The sequence below is a fragment of the Palaemon carinicauda genome, chromosome 8, assembly GCF_036898095.1.
Source record: "Palaemon carinicauda isolate YSFRI2023 chromosome 8, ASM3689809v2, whole genome shotgun sequence".
NCBI classification, from domain to species: domain Eukaryota; kingdom Metazoa; phylum Arthropoda; class Malacostraca; order Decapoda; family Palaemonidae; genus Palaemon; species Palaemon carinicauda.
In genome coordinates this window covers 85896615-85916059 of record NC_090732.1, presented here as the reverse complement: position 1 = coordinate 85916059, position 19445 = coordinate 85896615, and the positions used below count along the sequence as shown (strand labels likewise).

At 40.4% G+C, this 19445-nt stretch overlaps 1 protein-coding gene and 1 pseudogene across 1 annotated transcript in view; one reads left to right on the top strand and one right to left on the bottom strand.

Moving 5' to 3' along the window:
- The window catches only part of LOC137645792 (mitochondrial amidoxime reducing component 2-like), a 331716-nt gene that overhangs the window by 192110 nt on the left and 120161 nt on the right, over nucleotides 1-19445 (bottom strand). The window lies entirely within an intron of this gene.
- LOC137644739 (histone-lysine N-methyltransferase, H3 lysine-79 specific-like) overlaps nucleotides 8807-19445 on the top strand; it is a 33059-nt pseudogene continuing 22420 nt past the window's right edge.

The following is a 19445-nucleotide window of genomic DNA, read 5'->3' as shown; positions in this document are numbered from 1 at the left end:
TGTGAAAAAAAAAAATTAAAAGAAAGCATATAAAAATTACCATCACACGATGAAATGGGATTTTTTCTTAAATCAATTACCCTAAACCCTAATTTTGATTTTTTAGAATGAAGCATCAAAGTCAAACAGGAAATTAAATTTCATTTTACTGGCAGCCAGAAAGATTAATCAATCAAAGCTGTCAGACCTTTTTTTCCGTTCTGACCAAAGTGTTTTTTTCACAAACCGAGAAGGAATTAAAAGTAGAGAGAAACACAGTTCATGTTCTTAGTTTATGCTATGTTTACAGATATTTCTTTTGAAAAAAAAAAATTTCATTAAGAAATAAGATTCATAGAGGAAAAAATTCTTTATAAAACAAATAAATCAATGTGAGCTTTGTGGGAAGCCTAACTAAGAATAGAATAATCCAGAGGTTACTCAGCTCTCTGATACAGAAAACAAAATCCATGTTTAATGCAGTAAATTCCTCCATACAAAATCAGCATTAAATAGAATTAACAGATAAAATATTGTGGGAAATACTGAGAAAATGAAATAACGATAATAACCAATAAAAAAATTATAATGAACAATAAAAATGTGTGAATAACAGAAACGAAAAGCAAACAGAAAAAAAAAGGAAAAATGTTAGATAAAATATTGTAGATAATATTTTACCGAATGTGGACAAGCCTTCTTTTCATTCTAGTTATTCTAACAAAAAGGCTTGTAATTTTTTATGCAGAAAGGGATAACATATTCTTAAAGGGAAATAATAAGCTTAAAACAATTGGACAAAAACGATAAAAGATATGAAAAAGAAGGGATAATAAATTAAAATCTTATGTAAAAAGAGGTTGTAAATTTACGTACGTGTTACATACGGATTGTTAATGTAAACTTCATGTAGACTACTGTACGTGTAGCATATACTTCAAATTCAGATTTGTGTCTCCCATTTTGTGAATTAGTATAATGATAAAGTTTTCCCAAGATGTAGGTTTAGAGCTTTCTTGCAGATATCTTTTGTAAAGTTCGGTAACTTTCATTACTACGAAATTATCTCACTGTTATTAAATCGATTGTTAGGCAATATACAGTGTGTATATATTTATATATATATATATATATATATATATATATATATATATATATATATATATATATATATATATATATATATATATAGTGCCATAGCCTCTGTACCATGGTCTTCCACTGTCTTGGGTTAGAGTTCCCATGCTTGAGGTTACACTCGAGCACACTATTCTAATTCTATCCTATTGTTTTTTTTTTCTTCCTCTTGATTTTTATAAATGGTGTGTTGGGCAGGCTTAATAGAAGGGCCATGGATGCCTGGTGGTTTATCAAGAGGTTGTCTTTTCCTTTTCCGATTCTTTTTCTTCTCAAAACCATCCTTACTATCCTCCCTTCAGCTGAAGTGGCTATCCTGAAGGGTATTTGGCCTTGCATGGTGTATCGGCTCCTCCATGTTGACCAGGTTTTCCGACTTTTTACTATAGTCTATGGGTTTCATCAATCACTTTATTTATAATTTTGTACATATTTTTTTTGTTATAATTCTTGTTAATCTAGTTTTTAAGTATGATATTAAGAATTAATATGCTGTCTGGAGACACTGAGCGAGATCCGGGACCAGTACGTAATAGATTTCGTCAATGCCGTCTTCTGTATTGCAATATTCGTGGTCTTCATGCAAATATTCAAGACCTTACAGTTGGATCCAGACAGTATGATATTCTTTTGTGCTCCGAAACTTTGGTTTATAATATGAGGCACTCATCTGAGCTCCTTATAACTGGTTTTAAGAAGCCAATAATGTTGAAACGTGATGCCATCCCTAGGGCCAGGGGAATGGCGGTGCATATTAGGACTGAGTACCGCGCTTCTCATAAGTCCTGCTATCAATGTGGATGTCATGAGATTCAGGTAATAAAAGTTTGTGGTAGGCATAACAACTTTTATTTGTGTTCAATCTACCGGAATCCAGACATGGATGATTCTATCTTCGATTGTCTTCTTACCATTATGGCTAAGATACAAGATGATAGAAAGGCTTCTTTTGTCTTTGTTGGTGATTTTAATGCTCACCATAGGGAGTGGTTAAATTCTATCTCTCCTACCGATCGCCATGGCTTAAGAGCTTTAGACTTTGTCTCTGAATCAGGCTGGGAGCAAATCATAAATGAAGCTACTCACTGGTCTGGTAATTGCTTGGACCTCGTATACACTGACTCCCCTGGCGTTATAACTAGTAAGGTTGGTTCTCCAGTCGGGACATCTGATCATGCCATTATTTCACTAGTAGTAAAGACTGAACAGCCTGTCCCTGATGTATCATACTCTTGTAAAATTTATATGAAATCTCAAGCAGACTGGAATGGGATTTTGCATGATCTTTTGTGCTTGAATTGGTCACAATTGTATGGTAGTGTAGATCCTGTTGTCCCTTTGGATGAGAATCTAGTCAACATAATTGATAGGCGTATCCCTTCTTGTGTGCTAAGGTACCGAGTGAAGGACAAACCATGGTTTAATGATGATTGTAGACGTGCTAATTTGGAGAAGCAGGAGGCCTATCATCTTTGGAAGGATAACAGATCAGATTTGACCTGGAATAACTATACTCAGCCTCGAGCTTTTGCTCAGAGAGTTTATGCCTCAACTGAAAAGGAGTACAATTTAACCATAAAAGAAACCCTTTCTGGTACAACTCAGAAACATAAATGGTGGTCTACCCTTAAATCTGCACTCTTTGGTGTAGATGCAGCAGTTCCTCCTTTACTTAAACTAGATGGCTCAGTCACTCACTGTACAAAGGAAAGGCAACCCTTTTGGATGATGTTTTTGACAGTAAACTGAATAATGAAAAACTTGAACTTCCTCCTCCTGTTTTCCTGAGGCTAAACTAACTAGTTTAGCTTTTCAATATCGTGAAATTACAGCTCTGTTGATGGACCTTGATGCTTATGGAGGCGTAGACCCAAATGGTATTTTTCCTTTGTTTTTTATAAAGACAGTAGATTACTTAGCTCCAAAGTTATCTGTTATTTTGCGCAAGTTAGCAAAAAGAGGAGCTTTTAGCACTTGTTGGAGAATTGGTAATGTTACTCCTCTATGTAAATGTGTTTGTTGTAGCTAAAGTCCCACTGATTACCGCCAAATTTCCATAACTCCCATATTATCTAAAGTTTTTGAAGTCTTCTGGCAAAACGTCTTAATAGGTTTGCTGAAGGTAATCATCTATTCCCAAGTTTGCAATTTGGTTTTCGTAAAGGCCTTGGAGCATGTGATGCCCTTCTTACAATCTCCAATGCTGTCCAGAAATCCCTTGATTGTGGTCAGGAAGTTCGTATGATTGGCCTTGATTTTAATGCTGCCTTTGACCATGTTAATCATAAGGCCCTTGTTTCCAAACTCAAACAGTTGGGAGTGGGTGGGTCGTTTCTTAACATTATCATTGATTTTTTAAGTAATAGATCTCAAAGGGTTGTTGTTGATGGGCACCATACTGAGTATAGGTATGTGATATCCGGTGTTCCACAGGGTAGTGTTCTTGGCCCATTACTTTTCATTCTATATACACATGACGTGGTTTGGCCTAGAAAACAAGCTTGTTGCATATGCAGATGATGCTACTCTCTTTGCATTAATTCCATCACCGGAATGTAGAGCTGGGATTGGTGAATCCATTAATAGAGATTTAGCTAAAATTAGTGCATGGTGCAAATTATGGGGTATGAAGTTGGATCCTAACAAAACTCAAAGTATGATTGTAAGTAGGTCAAGGACGGTAGGTCCTCAACATCCGGATCTTAGTATTGATAATGTTTCTTTAAATTTGTATGAAACATTTAAAATTTTAGGTGTGATTCTCGACAGCAAATTTACTTTTGAGAAACACATTAGATCTGTGTCTTTTTCAATTGCACAAAAAATGGGCTTATTGAGAAAGTCTTACAAGATTTTCGGTGATCAATTTATTTTGAAGAAGTGTTTTAATTCTTTCATTCTACCTTGTTTTGATTGTTCTCCTGTCTGGTCTTCAGCTGCTTATTCTCATCTTAATTTGTTGGACAGAAACTTACGGTCTATTAAATTTCTTATTCCTGATCTAGATATTAATCTTTGGCACCGTCGTTCAATTAGTTCATTATGCATGTTGCATAAGATTTTTCATAACTCTGACCATCCTTTACATTCAGATCTCCCTGGACAATTCTATCCTGTTCGTAATACTAGGCAGGCAGTTAATTCTAAAAGCCAGGCCTTCTCCGTCATGAGGCTCAATACTACACAGTATTCTGGAAGTTTTATTCCAGCTGTTACCAAGTTGTGGAATTATCTTCCTAATCGGGTAGTTGAATCAGTAGAACTTAAATGTTTTTATGTTGACCAGGCTGACGTGAGTCTTTTTATAGTTTATATATGACATATCTGTTTTGACGTTGTTAATAGTTTATATATGACATCTGTTTTGACGTTGTCAATAGTTTATATATGACATATCTGCTTTGATGTTACTGTTTTAAGAATGATTTATTGTTAATTTGTTCTCATCATTTATTTATTTCCTAATTTCCTTTCCTCACTGGGCTATTTTTCCACATTGAAGCCCTTGGGGTTATAGCATCTTGCTTTTCCAACTAGGGTTGTAGCTTGGCTAGTAATAATAATAATAATAATATATATATATATATATATATATATATATATATATATATATATATATATATATATATATATATATATATATATATATATATATATATATATATATATATATATATATTATGTAAAGTTCCGTAACTTTTACTAATATGATGGTTTCATATTAGTAAAAGTTACGGAACTTTACATAATATATATATATATATATATATATATATATATATATATATATATATATATATATATATGTAAAGTTCCGTAACTTTTACTAATATGAAACCATCTCCACCTGTTATCAAATTAATTGTTAGGATATATATATATATATATATATATATATATATATATATATATATATATATATATATATATATATATACATATATATATATATATATATATATATATATATATATATATATATGTGTGTGTGTGTGTATGTGTGTGTGTGTGTATATATATATATATATATATATATATATATATATATATATATATATATATATATATATATATATATATATATATATATATATATATATGCAACAAATGCAGGTATTTCTAGTCCACTACAGGACAAAAATTTCAGACATGTCAATTCATGTATGGGGTTTGGCCATTTCATCTCCTCGCTAGCAAAAGCGCAGGTTATTGATGGGACACTTTAATATCAATGCTGACAGCAAACCAACCAAGTACGAGTGGCCTTGACTAGTAGAGCTTTCATGATCATGGAGAAATGCAAACCATTTCATCATGTTAAGGTATCCTACAGATATATATATATATATATATATATATATATATATATATATATATATATATATATATATATATATATATATATATATATTTATAAATATATAAATATATATATACTAGTGATAGAAATGCCAGATAAATTATCAAACTAAATAAGAAGTATAAATTGTAGATAATTCAGACATAAGCACCAACAACATCCCATCAGGAGGATAAAATAGAAACATTTTATGAATATCTAGATATCTATGAAACAAACATGACTCAATTTACATTTCTTCTGGGTGATTTCAATGCTAAAGTAGGTCAAAAGAATGGAGGAGAATTAGCAGTATGTAAATTTGGAGTACACAAAGAATGGCAAAGGAGGCATGCTTGTAGAATTTGCTAAAAAAAAAAAAAAAAAAAAAAAAAAAAAAAAAAAAAAAAAAAAATTAAAATCATGAACACCAAGAAAAATGAACATGGAAATTTAACATGGAGAAGCGCAGGTGAAGAAAAGAAAAACGAAATAGATTTTAGTCTCTGTGAAAAAGTTAATTTAATTAAAGATGTAAGAGTGTTAAACATGTTAAAAATCAAGCGACCATAGAATGGTGAAAAGCAAAATTTGTATAGGAAAGAGAAAACTAATTCTACGAATAAAATATAAATACTCCAGTAATAAAAGCAAAATTTGATGAGTTTAGGTAAGCAATACAAAATAAATACACCCAACTACATGATGGAATGAAAACAAGTAAAGAAATGAACCATAATTTAACGACATTTCTATTGGAATCAGCAAACGAGAACGGGGGAAAAGTTCCAACACAAGATCAAGGAAAACTATCAGAAAAGACCAGAAAAATAAATAAATGAAAGATTGGAAAAGAGGGTAACATCCAAGAGAGATGAAATATAATTAGCAGAAATATCCAAACCAATAAAAATCTAAAAACCCAAGACATTCGTAAACACAATCAAACCAAAAGTGAGCAAACAGAAAAGAAAGGCAGGAGCATCATATAAATGAAAAGAGGACTGTTTGATTTAAAGGATAAAAATGGAAATATTATCAAAAAAAGAGATGGAGTAATAAAAATTGCAGAGGATTACTTTATAATGCATTACAATAGTAATATAAGAAATAACTTTGCTAAGAGAAACAATTGAGCCGGTACCAAACGTAACAGTAAGAGAAGTAAAGAAAACATTATAAGACGGCAATGGCAAAGTAGCAAGAGATGATGGCCTAAAAACTGATTTAATAATACATGTACACAAAATGTCTGCAAGAATGTTCTGTACCTAACGCTTGGAAAAAACTTTATTATTATAATAATTCACAAAAAGGGAAACACGAAAATCCTAAAAATTACCACCCAATAAGTTTACTCCCAATAATATATAAAATATTTTCAAAGATCATATTAGGCCGAAGAGAAACACTACTACACTTCGATCATCCAGGAGAGCAGGCAGGACTAACCATTTCCATGTAATTAACCAGTTAATGGAAAAATAAACATAACAAACTACTATGTATGGCATTTATAAACTACGAGAAAGCTTTTGATTCTGTCAAAACTTCAGCAGTAATGAAAGACCTTCAAAGATAAGGAATAGATGAATCTTGTAGAAGAACACTTGAAGATAACTATACAGTAAGTACAGCAATCCTTAAAACTACAAAGATATTGAAAAAATCCCAATTGAGAAAGGAGTTACAAAGGTAGATCCACCTCTCCCAAATTATTTGAAGCATGCCTAGAATAAGGTAAACTACTGAATTATTTCTTTCTCTTGTTAAAAGAAACAATTATTACTTTAACGTCATTTGTATCGTATGAAAGTTGAAATGTAAGCAAAAGCACTGTTTTTATTCGAATTGGTTATTCACAAGAAAATAATTTTTTTCGTTCGGTTGTTTATAGCCATAGGCAATACCAATGATACTTATATCATACAATCTCTTTTACTTTTTTAACTTTTGAACAAAAAGTTGGGATAAAGAGGTGGATCAAAAGAGGTTAGTTTAAAATAAGTAGGTCACAAAAACAGAACTCGCAGGATACAAGAGATGCATAATAAAATCCCTATTTATGAGTGAAAATTTGGTTCTTGTACGATATGCGAGATCTTAATTGTTACACGAGTACATTGGTATTACTATAACTTACTTTATCAATTTGTGCACAAAAATTACTATTTATAAAAAAATAACTAAAACATGAAAAATATAAAACGTATCTGCCCTCAGCGACCTGTCATATAAAGAGGAGTCCATAAAATAGAATTACATATATCTATAAATCCAAGATGTACTGAGGAAGCGATTTGTGAACTGCAATATAGTGAGGTATTACTGTGTATGTGTGTGTGTGTGTGTGTGTGTATTTTTGGGCTTGAGCCATGTCATCCTGGTGGAATTTCCTGAAAGGCAGCTTTCTATTTGGGATATTTCTGCAAGTGACCTACCAGAGAATTTTCCTGTTGCAGTATCACAGGGTTCTATCCCCAGAAGCGAATATCCAGAGAGATATCGTGTATGAAACAGGGACATGTTTAAAAAACAAGCCCCGGCCTTCCTTCCCCGAATAGATTTAACCTTGTCTCGAAGGGCATGGGATGAGATTGGATATGTGGAAGAGAAAGCCGTTATAATTCCGATCCTAGTGTGCTGAAAACATGCTTGCTGGTTCACCATTCCTTTTAGCAGCGCCATCTTGATAGATTGCTTCAGGAGTTTTCTGTTTTTCTGTTAGAGTAGGTAGAAATTTTTAATTTAGATGTCTGAAAATTTTCTTTTTATAAAATTTTCCTGCATAATGTAAGATATGCAAAAAATTTTTTTGCACAATTTGTACTCATTGACTATTTCCTATCTTTACAGGATGCTGAAAACATGGAGTGTGCTACGGTAACCTGCATCAAGCGGGTCAAATTGCCTAGTAGCCACATGACTTGCCGGAAATTGCTGATTGCTATGCTTCTGAAGGTTCCTTTGCCCTTTGGGAACCTACCAACTGCGGCGTGTGCAATAACCTGATTTATACTGGTTTCCACGTAGCCAACGTCTCCCAGGACGAGAAAGCACAGAGTCAGATAACCATTAGGCATTGATTGAGAGGCTTCCATAAGAGCTCTCAACAAGGTGCCCCTTACCTTCCTTCAATGGAACTTAAGGACCTCCTCTTCCCAAAATCCGAGGTGACTGCTGTTTTCGGTCACCAGATACCGACGGTGCTACTAGATCAGGCAGATGATGAAGTTCGGGACACTCTTCATGTGATGAGCTTGGATGCCGACAACATGTTGACAACCTCTTCCATGCCATCAGAGGGAGAGAGGATCCTGCTGACTACGGAAACATCTGATGAGTCCCTAGATGACCATCAGGTAAGTACAGCTCCATGCCTGTATCTGACACCCCTGCCTCCACTTCTACTCCTGTTCCTACTCCAAATACACCTTTGTTCCCCTGTCACTTGGAGTTTATGGCATCCATGAAGGCATTCATGGAAACTATCCATGCCGAACATAAAAGAGCTCAAGCGTCCTTAGAGGCGAAGATAGAGGCTTTTCAGCAGACACCTAAGTCCAAGGCTCCACCAGCGTCAAGTCTTCCAGATTGCTCGGTGAAGATTCTTTGGTATATGCAGAGCATATGGCTCTTAGTGAGGGATACCTCCACATTGGAGACTTAGAATTCTTCCCCTCGATTGATTGTTATCCTTACTGCTATGTAAGGCGGAACTCTGAAGCATCCATGAGGGATGATACAATCCCCAAGGAGACTATCACCCTGGACAGCAAAGCAAGGCTCAAACCATATTGGTAAGGGAGCTAAAGCTGGTCGAGTTTACCAACACTCAACTTTCTGCCTTTGACAGGAAACAGCCACCTTTATTGCTCCTAAAGATACTGCCATTCCCTTTGCCTAAAAAAGGTTTAGAGGCTGTGAAGAAGGCAGTAATTGAGGGTAGGCCATTGCCAGTACTAGAGGAGTGCAAACCTGTCTCTCTAGCAGTTCCTTATGACTCAGAACGTTGGGAAGATTTCCAACAAACCTTTACAGGCGGGAAACTGGAAGCAAACAATTCAATGAAAGGTTGCCTAGAATTTCCGAATTCTTGCTGAAGGCAGAATTGAAGGCCAAAGAGAGGCTATCGGCTTCTTTGTCCCACCAGTCCTATTTGAAAATGCTGATTAGGAACTACTCAAAATCAGACCTCTTCCCAGCTTTGGCAAAGACTTATCTGGCTACCTTCAGGGATCTGCATGCTTTCTTTATAGCAAGAATAGTCTGCAGAAAGCACGTCTTAGCCACAGCAACTATTAGGCATGAGCCTAAAACGTTGATCGACTTGAACATCTGGGGGAAAGATCTCTTCCCTCCGAAGGTGGTCAAGGAGGTAATGAACAGGGCGGCTCAGAAGAATAAGAGCATAGTCTTCAAAGGACTAGGCAAGAAATAGAGACAGAAACGACCCCATTCTTGGAGGATTATATACGGGATCTTTTCAGGAAGAGAGCTATCCGTTGCATAAAATTCATGAACTTTCAAGGATGGCTATTCTGCTTGCCAAAGAAAGATCCAAGCACTTTTCGAACTAATCTGGATTTGTCCCAACTAAACAAGTTCATTCTGAACGACAAGTTCCAAGTGCTGACTAGCTCGCAAATACGGAACCAACTACCCCAGGGGGCCTACACCGTTTCCAAAGATCTTACAGATACCTATTGGCCTTTTCCGATAGGTCGGCGCTTCTCCCCCTACCTTGATTTCAAACTGGCAAGAAAGGCCTACATATTCAGAGCTATGCCCTTCGGACTCAGTATAGCTCCAAAGATTTTCACAAAACTAGTTGACATCGTTATCCAACAACTCGGGAACAAAGGCCTTAGAGTGATGGTATACCTAGACGACTGGTTTGTCTGGGATACAACGAAGTCGGAATGCCTTTTAGCACCTCTGGAAGTCATGAAATTCCAACAATCTCTGGGCTTTCAAATTAGCCTCGAAAAGTCCAGGCTATCTCCAACTCAAGAATTCCAGTGGCTAGGGCTTCACTGGAATCTAAAGTCACGCATCCTATCTCTACCTCAGGGCAAGAGAAATGAAATAGCAAACTCTGTAAGGTGCCTACTTTGATCGAAAGTAATCACCAGACGTCAACAGGAAAGTCTTAGGATCACTGCAGTTCGCTGCCGTGACAGACCCAATTCTAAAAGCAAGACTCAAATATGCCAACAGAGTCTGGAGAAGAAAGGCCTCAAACGCTCAAAGAGATCTTCGCCACAAAACCGAGGCTTTACTGCGCAAACAGCTCATGTCATGGTCCACTGACAAGAGCTTGTAGACTTAGGTCCCTCTACAGTATCCTCCTTCCGTGACAATCCTCACGGACGCCTCGGAACAGGGTTGGGGGAGACATTCCCCTTCCAAGAAGATACAGGGTCAGTGGTCAGCCACATTTCAGAAATTCCATATCAACATTCTGGAAGCCATGGCAGTGTTTCTGACTCTGAGGAGACTGAAACCTCCCCAAAAATCACACAACAAATTAGTTCTCGACAGCAAGACTGAATCAGTAGACAGGGCTCAAGGTCTCCTCAGATCAACCCTGTGATTTTAGCCATTCTCACTTTGGCAAAGCAGAGAAATTGGCATCTCTCAGCAGTTCACTTAGAAGAGGTTCATAATGTGATGGTGGACGCCATATCAAGATCCAAGCCTCTGGAAACAGAATGGTATCTAGATGCAAAATCCTTCTGTTTCATCCTAGAGCAAGTCCAAGAACTGCAAATAGATCTCTTTGCTGCGAACTTCAACAAGAAGCTTCCCCGATATGTAGCACCAAACTTAGATCCGGAAGAGGCGGGGACAGATAATATGTCACTGGGTTGGAACCAGTGGCCTCACATTTACCTCTTTCAACTATTCAACCTCGTAATGAAAGTCCTGAAAAAAGCGCAAACTTTCAAAGGGACAGTAGCACTAGTGGCCCCAAATTGACCCAAGAGCAATTGGTACTCTTGTTCTGGAACTCAAACCTCACCAGATCCCTCTACCCTCTCCATTGATGTCCCAGAATGTTCAACAGAAGACTGTCTTTGTTTCCTCCTGGACAACGAAAAACCTACAGCTCATGATTTTCCCGCCCTAGCAGCCAAAAGAAAGTTCGGAGTTCCAAAGGAGAGGATTGATTTTATAGAATATGTTCGCTGCTATGAAACAACAATACTTGTCGTCCTGGAAAAAATGGATGGAATTTGTTAAAGTACATCAGCCCTCTTCCATTACTATGGAATTCTGTACTTCATTCTTTATTTCATTACATGAACAAGGTTTGGCCTCTACAACTATTGCCTCGTGTAATTCGGCACTAACTAGACCTATCACTTATGCTTTTGATATTGAACTCAATAGTGAACTAGTCAATAAGATCCCGAAGGCATGTGCTAAATTGAAACCAAATGCTCCTCCCAAGGCCATCTCATGGTCATTGGATAAAGTCTTGCACTTAACCTTCTAAATAGATAACAACACTACCTCTTTGAGAGATCTTACTCAAAAGTCTATCTTTTGCTTGCTATGGGTTCTGGTGCTAGAGTCAGCAAGATTGTGGCACTTTCAAGGGATGATGGCCACATTGGATTCTCGGAATCGGGGGAGGTAAATCTTTACCCGGATCCTGTATTCATGGCTAAAAATTAACTTCCCACAAAACATTGGGGACCTTGATAGATCGTTCCACTAAAGGAAGACCCTTCTTTGTACCCCAGGGAATGCTTTAAGGACTACCTGTTAAAGAGTGGGGCCTTTAAGGGTGGACAACATTTTAGAGGGGAACAACATGATCTAACTTCTCTGTGAAACAGCTAAGATCCAAACTCACCTATTTTATCAGACGGGTGGCCTCGATAGTATGCCATTGGGTCATGACCCTAGGAAAGTTACCTCTTCCTTAGACTTCTTCCGGTACATGTCCTTTGAAGGCTTACAAGCTTACACGGGATGGAAAGAGATTAAACACTTTGTGATGGCGGCTGATAGTGTAATTAAACCAGCTTCTTAGTGTTGTTCATGAAGTCTTATGGACTGTATAATTGGAACCTTTCCAGTCTAATAATATTATCATTTGCAGTGTGTATTAAACTATATATATATATATATATATATATATATATATATATATATATATATATATATATATATATATATATATATAGTGAGGAATCAAAGGTAATATTCTCCTCTTATTATATGATGAGTTATTATTGTTATTCTATTACATAATTCTGGGGTGAAAACTTCTGTTTTCTACACATATTAAATGTACATATTGTTGCACCAATTATTGTTACATTCATGAATTTTTGGATATGATAAAAGATTTTAGATCTTTTTGCAATTCCTTTATATAGACCTACTGTACCCAAATAAAAAGGCAGTGTACCGCCATTTTTTAACCCTTCTTTTTACTGACTTCGGTAAGATAGATCACTTTGAACAAAAAAAAAATTCACACTGAGTGGGACAGTGCAGATAATTCTTTTGTTCCCATGTAATATACAAAAAAAAAACTCGCTTATGCTAATCATAGCCTGGGGCTGTCATCCCAACTGCTATGTGGAGGTGTAGACACATCTATTTCTGACACACTACTCATAATGCTACATTAGTCCTTATATAAATAGTGAGAGTTCTAAGAACTGAAATGGGTTAAAAACTCCAACTGGCCACAACTGAGAATGTTAATTCTTTGGTACACTTCCATCAGGACGACATGACTCAAGCCCAAAAAAAGGGATTTTGACAAAATAAAAATATATTTTTGGGTGAGAGAGCCCTGTCGTCCTAATGGACACGCCCATTACTTTTCATCCCCTCCCAATTCCAAGTGTGAGGCCTCGCATCATACGATGGCTGCTACTGGAATGGTGAACTAGCGAACATGTTTTCAGCACACTGGGATCGGAACTGTAACAGCTCTCTCTGCCAAGTATCCAATCCAATCCCATGTCCTTCGACGCAAGGTTAACTCTATTCGGGGAAGCATAGCCGTGGCTTGTTTTAAACAAGTCTCTGTTTCATACACGATATCTCTCGGGATCTTCGCTCCTGTGATACATCTACAGGTAAAATTCTCTGGTATATCACTCGCAGAAATAGCTGAAGTAGAAAGCTATCTTTAAAGAACTTCCATCAGGACTAAATTTCTATCTCGCCCAAAAATAGATTTTACCAGTGTCAAAATCTCTTATAAAATATATATATATAAATATATATATATATATATATATATATATATATATATATATATATATATATATATATATATATATATATATCTCACCTTTCTCACCAGACGCCAGGTAGGCCTCCAGGCCTGTCAGTCGTCCTGCTTCAAGAACTGTCTCTATTTTTGGCGATCCTCATAGAGCCTCATCTCATCAACTTCCCGCAAACTGAAGCCTCTCCTCTCTACTCCTCTCTCTATGTTTTGTAGCCATCTCAGTTTTGGTCTTCCTACCGGTCTCCTTCCTTCTGGTGTCCATTCCAAAAACCTTACAGGATATCGCTCTTCCTCCATTCTTTTGACATGTCCAAACCATCTAAGCTGTCCTCTCTCCACAAAATCCAGAATCCCCTCCACTCCCAGTTCTCTTCTAATATCTTCATTTCGTAGTCTATCCAGTCTTGTCACACCTTTTATGAGTCTTAAGGCTTTCATTTCAGCTGCTTGGAGTTGGCTTCTAGTTCTAGATGTTAATGTCCATGATTCATGGCCATAAGTCAATATTGGTCTTAAAATAGCTAGGTATATTATGGTTTTCACTTTGCGAGGTATGTTTCTGTCTTTCATTAGTGGGTAGAGCAGATACAAATTGCTACTGAATTTCTGAACTCGGGCAGTTATTTCCAGTTTTGGATCGTTTTGGTCACAAAACTCCACTCCTAAGTATTTGAAATTTCTACACTGTTTCAGTGTATGACCTTCTAATTCTACATCTACGTTGTTTGGTGTTCGTGATAGGTGCATAATCTCTGTCTTATCCTTGTTGATCCACATTCCATTTGCTGTTAAGATCGCATATATATATCTATATCTATATGTATTTATATATATATATATATATATATATATATATATATATATATATATATATATATATATATATATATATATATATATATATATATATATGTACATGTGTGTGTATATATATATATATATATATATATATATATATATATATATATATATATATATATATATATATATATATATATATATATATATATTTTAAACAATTTTTATTTTTCCTAACATACTCACTGAGAACTACTTTCTATAGGAGAGTCACTTGACCTCTCAATCTCGACCAAGATTTTCCCGCTTTACCCCCCTATCTCGCTCCATATAGTTTCTACCCGCGCCGCCAGGATACGCCCTGAGGGCAGGATTAGGGCAGGTCACTGCCTTCCCGGGTCAGCATCCTCATTAAGTTCAACGTTTAGCCCAACTCGGCAATGGAAGAATGGCACTCGGGGACGGACGGGAGGGCCATTACCCGAAAGTAGTTCTCGGTGAGTATGTTAGGAAAAATAAAAATTGTTTAAAATTTTTGATTTGGTCCGACACAATATACTCAGCGAGAACTACTTTCTATAGGAGACTTACACCTTAGGAGGCGGGAGAGCCATTCTGCCACTTGGTCTGGCACATAGTGCCTGGAGGGCTAAGGAATGCGGGGTACAGAGAGCGGATAGAGGGTAACTGCGGAAACCTTACGCTTATATTTTAAGACTCACCTCTTAACATCTTCTCTACTGAATCTTCTCCTGAAGAAGTAGGGACGAGTCTATTCACCGTTGGGGACGTCTTCTAGCCTGCCGCTACACAGCTTGAAGGGCGGCGATGACTGTCCCAATGGAGAATCCAAGAATCCATCCAAAGACTTTCTTGAATAGTCTTTGAGATAGTGGGCAGTGAAGGTCGACTGGTGCGACCAAGTGCCGGCCTGTAGGATCTGCCCCACTGCCATGTTTCTCTCAAAGGCCAAGGAAGTGCTCAGGCCTCTGATGTCATGGGGGCGGGGAGTGCCTGGTACTGCCACCTTGTCCTCATCATAAGTCCTAGTGATGACTTGTCTCAGCCAGAAGGAAATAGTGTTCTTGGAGACTTGCTTCTTATTAACACCTGAGGAGACGAAGAGGTTCTTGGTACCTGCACGGGGATGAGCCGTCCTTTCCAGGTACTTCCTGAGTGTCCTGACTGGGCATAACTTCAGGTCTTCCGTATTGCCCGTATTGGGGATGGCCGGAATTGAGAAACCTTCAAACCTCGGGTCCCAGACTGCTGGGTTCTGAGTCTTTGCTACAAAGGAGGGTACGAACTTGAAGGATACCTCCCTCCACCCATTGGAGTGTGCCACGTCGTAGGACAGACCATGGATCTCACCTACTCTCTTAGCTGAAGCCAAGGCTAGCAAGAAGACTGTCTTGAGGGTGAGGTCTTTGTCCCCGATATCTTTGAGGGGTTCAAAGGGAGGACGACACAGCATTTTCAGAACCTTGGCCAGGTCCCATCTGGGCACTCTCCTGGCTTGAGGAGGACAGGCCTGCTTGAAACTTCTAATCAGCATCGCTATGTGTCTCGAGGTCCCCAGGTCGATGCCTTTCAGGAGAAAGACTTGGCCTAAGGCTGCTCATACTCCTTTAATAGCTGGGATTGACATCCCTATTTTATCCCTAAGGTACACGAGAAAGTCAGCTATGTCAGGGACCGAGGCTTTAAGAGGTCTTATGTGTTTTGCCGCGCACCACTTCGTAAAGGCGGCCCACTTCGCCTGGTAGACCACGGTTGAGAATTTTCTTAGGTATAGGGACATCCTCTTAGCTGTGGAGGAGGAGTACCCCTCCTTCTTCAGGAGCCGCTCGATAGTCTCCAGGCGTGAAGGCGAAGAGAGAGAGGGTTGTCGTGGAACTTGAGGAAGTGAGGCTGACTCAGCAGATCTGGCCTGGGGGGCAGAGGCCAAGGCAGATGGCTTGCCAGGTCTTTTAGATCCGCGAACCACTCTCTCTCCGGCCACCAGGGCGCTACCAAAGTCATCCTTAGGTTTTGGGAGGCTCTTACTCTGTTGAGCACCTGCCTTAACAGCGTGAAGGGGGGAAAGGCATATACGTCCAGGTTGTCCCACTTGTGCTGGAAGGCGTCTTCTAGGGCTGCTCCTTCGTCTGGTACCGGGGAGCAATAGACCGGTAGCTTGGCGTTGAGCTTTGTTGCGAAGAGGTCCATCACCGGGGACCCGCCCAAGCGTTGAAGGATGAGTCTGGCCACTTCCGGGTGTAGGGACTACTCCGTCCCTACTATCTGACACATTCTGCTGAGGCTGTCGGCTAGCACGTTTCTTTTCCCGGGGATGAACCTTGCTAGAAGTATCACCTGGTGCTCGTCCGCCCAATGCAGGATGTTTATGGTGAGGTCGCACAGTTCTTTCGACTTCATGCCACCTTGCTTCTTTATGTAGGCTACCACCATGGCGTTGTCGCACATTAGGGCCACGGTGTTTCCCTTCAACCGACTTGCAAAGTGCAGACATGCCTTCTGTACTGCTTTTAGCTCCAGGACGTTGATGTGGAGATGCCTTTCGGTCTCCGACCAGGTACCGCTTGCTGTTTCCTCCCGCAGGTGGGCTCCCCACCCTAGGCTGGAGGCGTCTGTGAACAGGAGAAACTCGGGGGGACAGGACCCGAGGGGCATCCCCTTGAGGGAGTTCGACTGGCATCGTCACCATTCTAAGGCTGCTCTCGTGTCCGGAAGGACCGGAATCAACGCTTTCTGAGAGCCTGTATGGGACCATAGGACCTTGAGGTTCCATTGTACGGGTCTGAGCCGTATCTTCCCTTGGGGAACCAGTTTCTCTAATGAGACCAGGTGACCTATCAGCCTCTGCCAGTCTTTCGCCCTCCTGGAAAGCTCCGACAGGAACGGCTGAATGATATTGATGAGGTTCTGTATCGTGTCTTCCGAGGGGAAGGCCTTCCCCTGCACGGTGTCCAACGTCATACCCAAGTACCCCATTCTGTTGGATGGAGTTAGGTTCGATTTTTCCAGGTTGATAATGATTCCCAGACTCCTGCAGAATTGGAGGAGGTCCTTCCCTTGCTCTTCCAAGAGGGCCTTTGAGCTGGAAAGGAGCAACCAGTCGTCCAGGTATCTGATGAGACGGATACCTCGTTCGTGAGCCCATACTGAGACCGTCGCGAAGACCCTCGTGAACACTTGAGGGGCCGTCGACAGGCCGAAGCAGAGGGTCCTGAACTGCAGGATCTGGGAGACCCATTTTACCCGGAGGAACTTCCGACTCGACGGGTGGACCGGGATCTGGAAGTACGCGTCTTTGAGGTCGATCGTCATCATAAAATCCTTCTACCTCAAGGACATCAGGACGGATTTTGGGGTGTCCATCTTGAACTTCGTCTTCTTGACGAACTTGTTGAGGGCCGACAGGTCTATCACTGGTCTCCACCCCTCCCCCCCCCCCCCCGTTGCTTTCTCCACCAGGAACAGGCGGCTGTAGAAGCCTGGCCCTGGGAGAAGGATTTCTTCCATGGCTCCCTTCTCTAACATGGAGGAAACTTCTTTTTGTAGGGTGGCCCTTTTCAACGGGTCCCCGGGAAGCCAACCATTCTGTCTGGGTGGCTGGAAAAAGAGGGGGTGGATCCGCTATGAAGGGGACCCTGTAGCCTTCTTTCAGGACGGTCACCGTCCAAGCATCCGCCCCATGCGTTTTCCATGCTTGCCAATGAGGTCTGAGGCATCCCCCAACCCGAGGCTTGGGCGGGAGTAGGGGGCCTCTCCCTCTACCTTCTCCTAGAGGGGCGGCCTGATCTGCCCCTCTTCGAGGCGGAGTAACCTTACCTGAAGGAGCTGGCAGAAGCTGGAGCTCCCCTGTGGGAGGGCTGAGGTGTTGTTGTCCAGGAGGAGGAGGGGGCGTCCCTCCTCGAAGAGCTGGGGGTGGCCTGAGGAGTCACGGCACTATCCGAGACTGATCTCCTGTAAGGAGGCCTCCTGGAGGATGTTTGTCTGGGGGCGTTGGTCTCTCTCCTCTTGGACACCTTCTCCATTAGCACTTCTAGCTCCTTCAACGGAAACAGCGACTCACCTCCTAGGGGTAGGCTACGAACCACTCGGGCCTCTCTGTCCGGGATTTTCCTTGCCAACTTAGAAAGCACTGTGTCCCGTTTTCTAAGGACCCAGTTGGCCATCAAGGAGAGTGCCTGGTAAGCCATAAACTTGAGGGCTTTCCCCCCGGAGGTGAGAAGGTCCGTCAGGAGACCTTGTTGCTCAGGATCGTCGGGGTCTGTGGAGGCTCGTACGTTCACCAACGTGGAGGCCCACCAGTCCAGCCATGAGGAGACGTTCACAAGATCTCTTGACATCTCCTCCATCATGGCGGCTTCAGTGGGTGAGAAGGACACAGGGGCTGAAGAGGCCCTTTCGTCCGAGCCGCCTTGTCCCAGGATGTCCAAGGCTGGGTCCACCCTACAGGGACCTGGGCGCCGTCCTTCCGAAATATAAACCTTGCCCTGTGGTTTGAGACCTTGGAGGAGTTTTGAGGCACTCTGGGACTTGGGGGCCTCCGCACTGCTGGCCACCAAGTTATCAATGTATTCTTGTCCCAGTACTAGGTCTGGGGCGAGAGGAAGGGCCAGGGAGGACTTCGGCAGGGCGTCACGGTAAGTGTATCTCAGGAGGCTCAACCTCCAGGCATTCACCTTAGGTGCCGAGGGTTCTGGAATTCCATGGAGCCTCCTGATGAGACCTACCACCCTTCTGTAGGCGGAGTCCTCCGACGGGGAAGCCTCGCCTCCGTCGGCCGAGGCCTCGGCTTGGCGTGGGGGCGCCGTGCTTGGACGGTAGACAGGTCGTTCTCCTCTTGGTTCCAGGGAGGTCGACCCGTAACTGTAGGGCGCTCCGTACGCGGGTGGGTCTCGCCATAGGGCGGGAGTC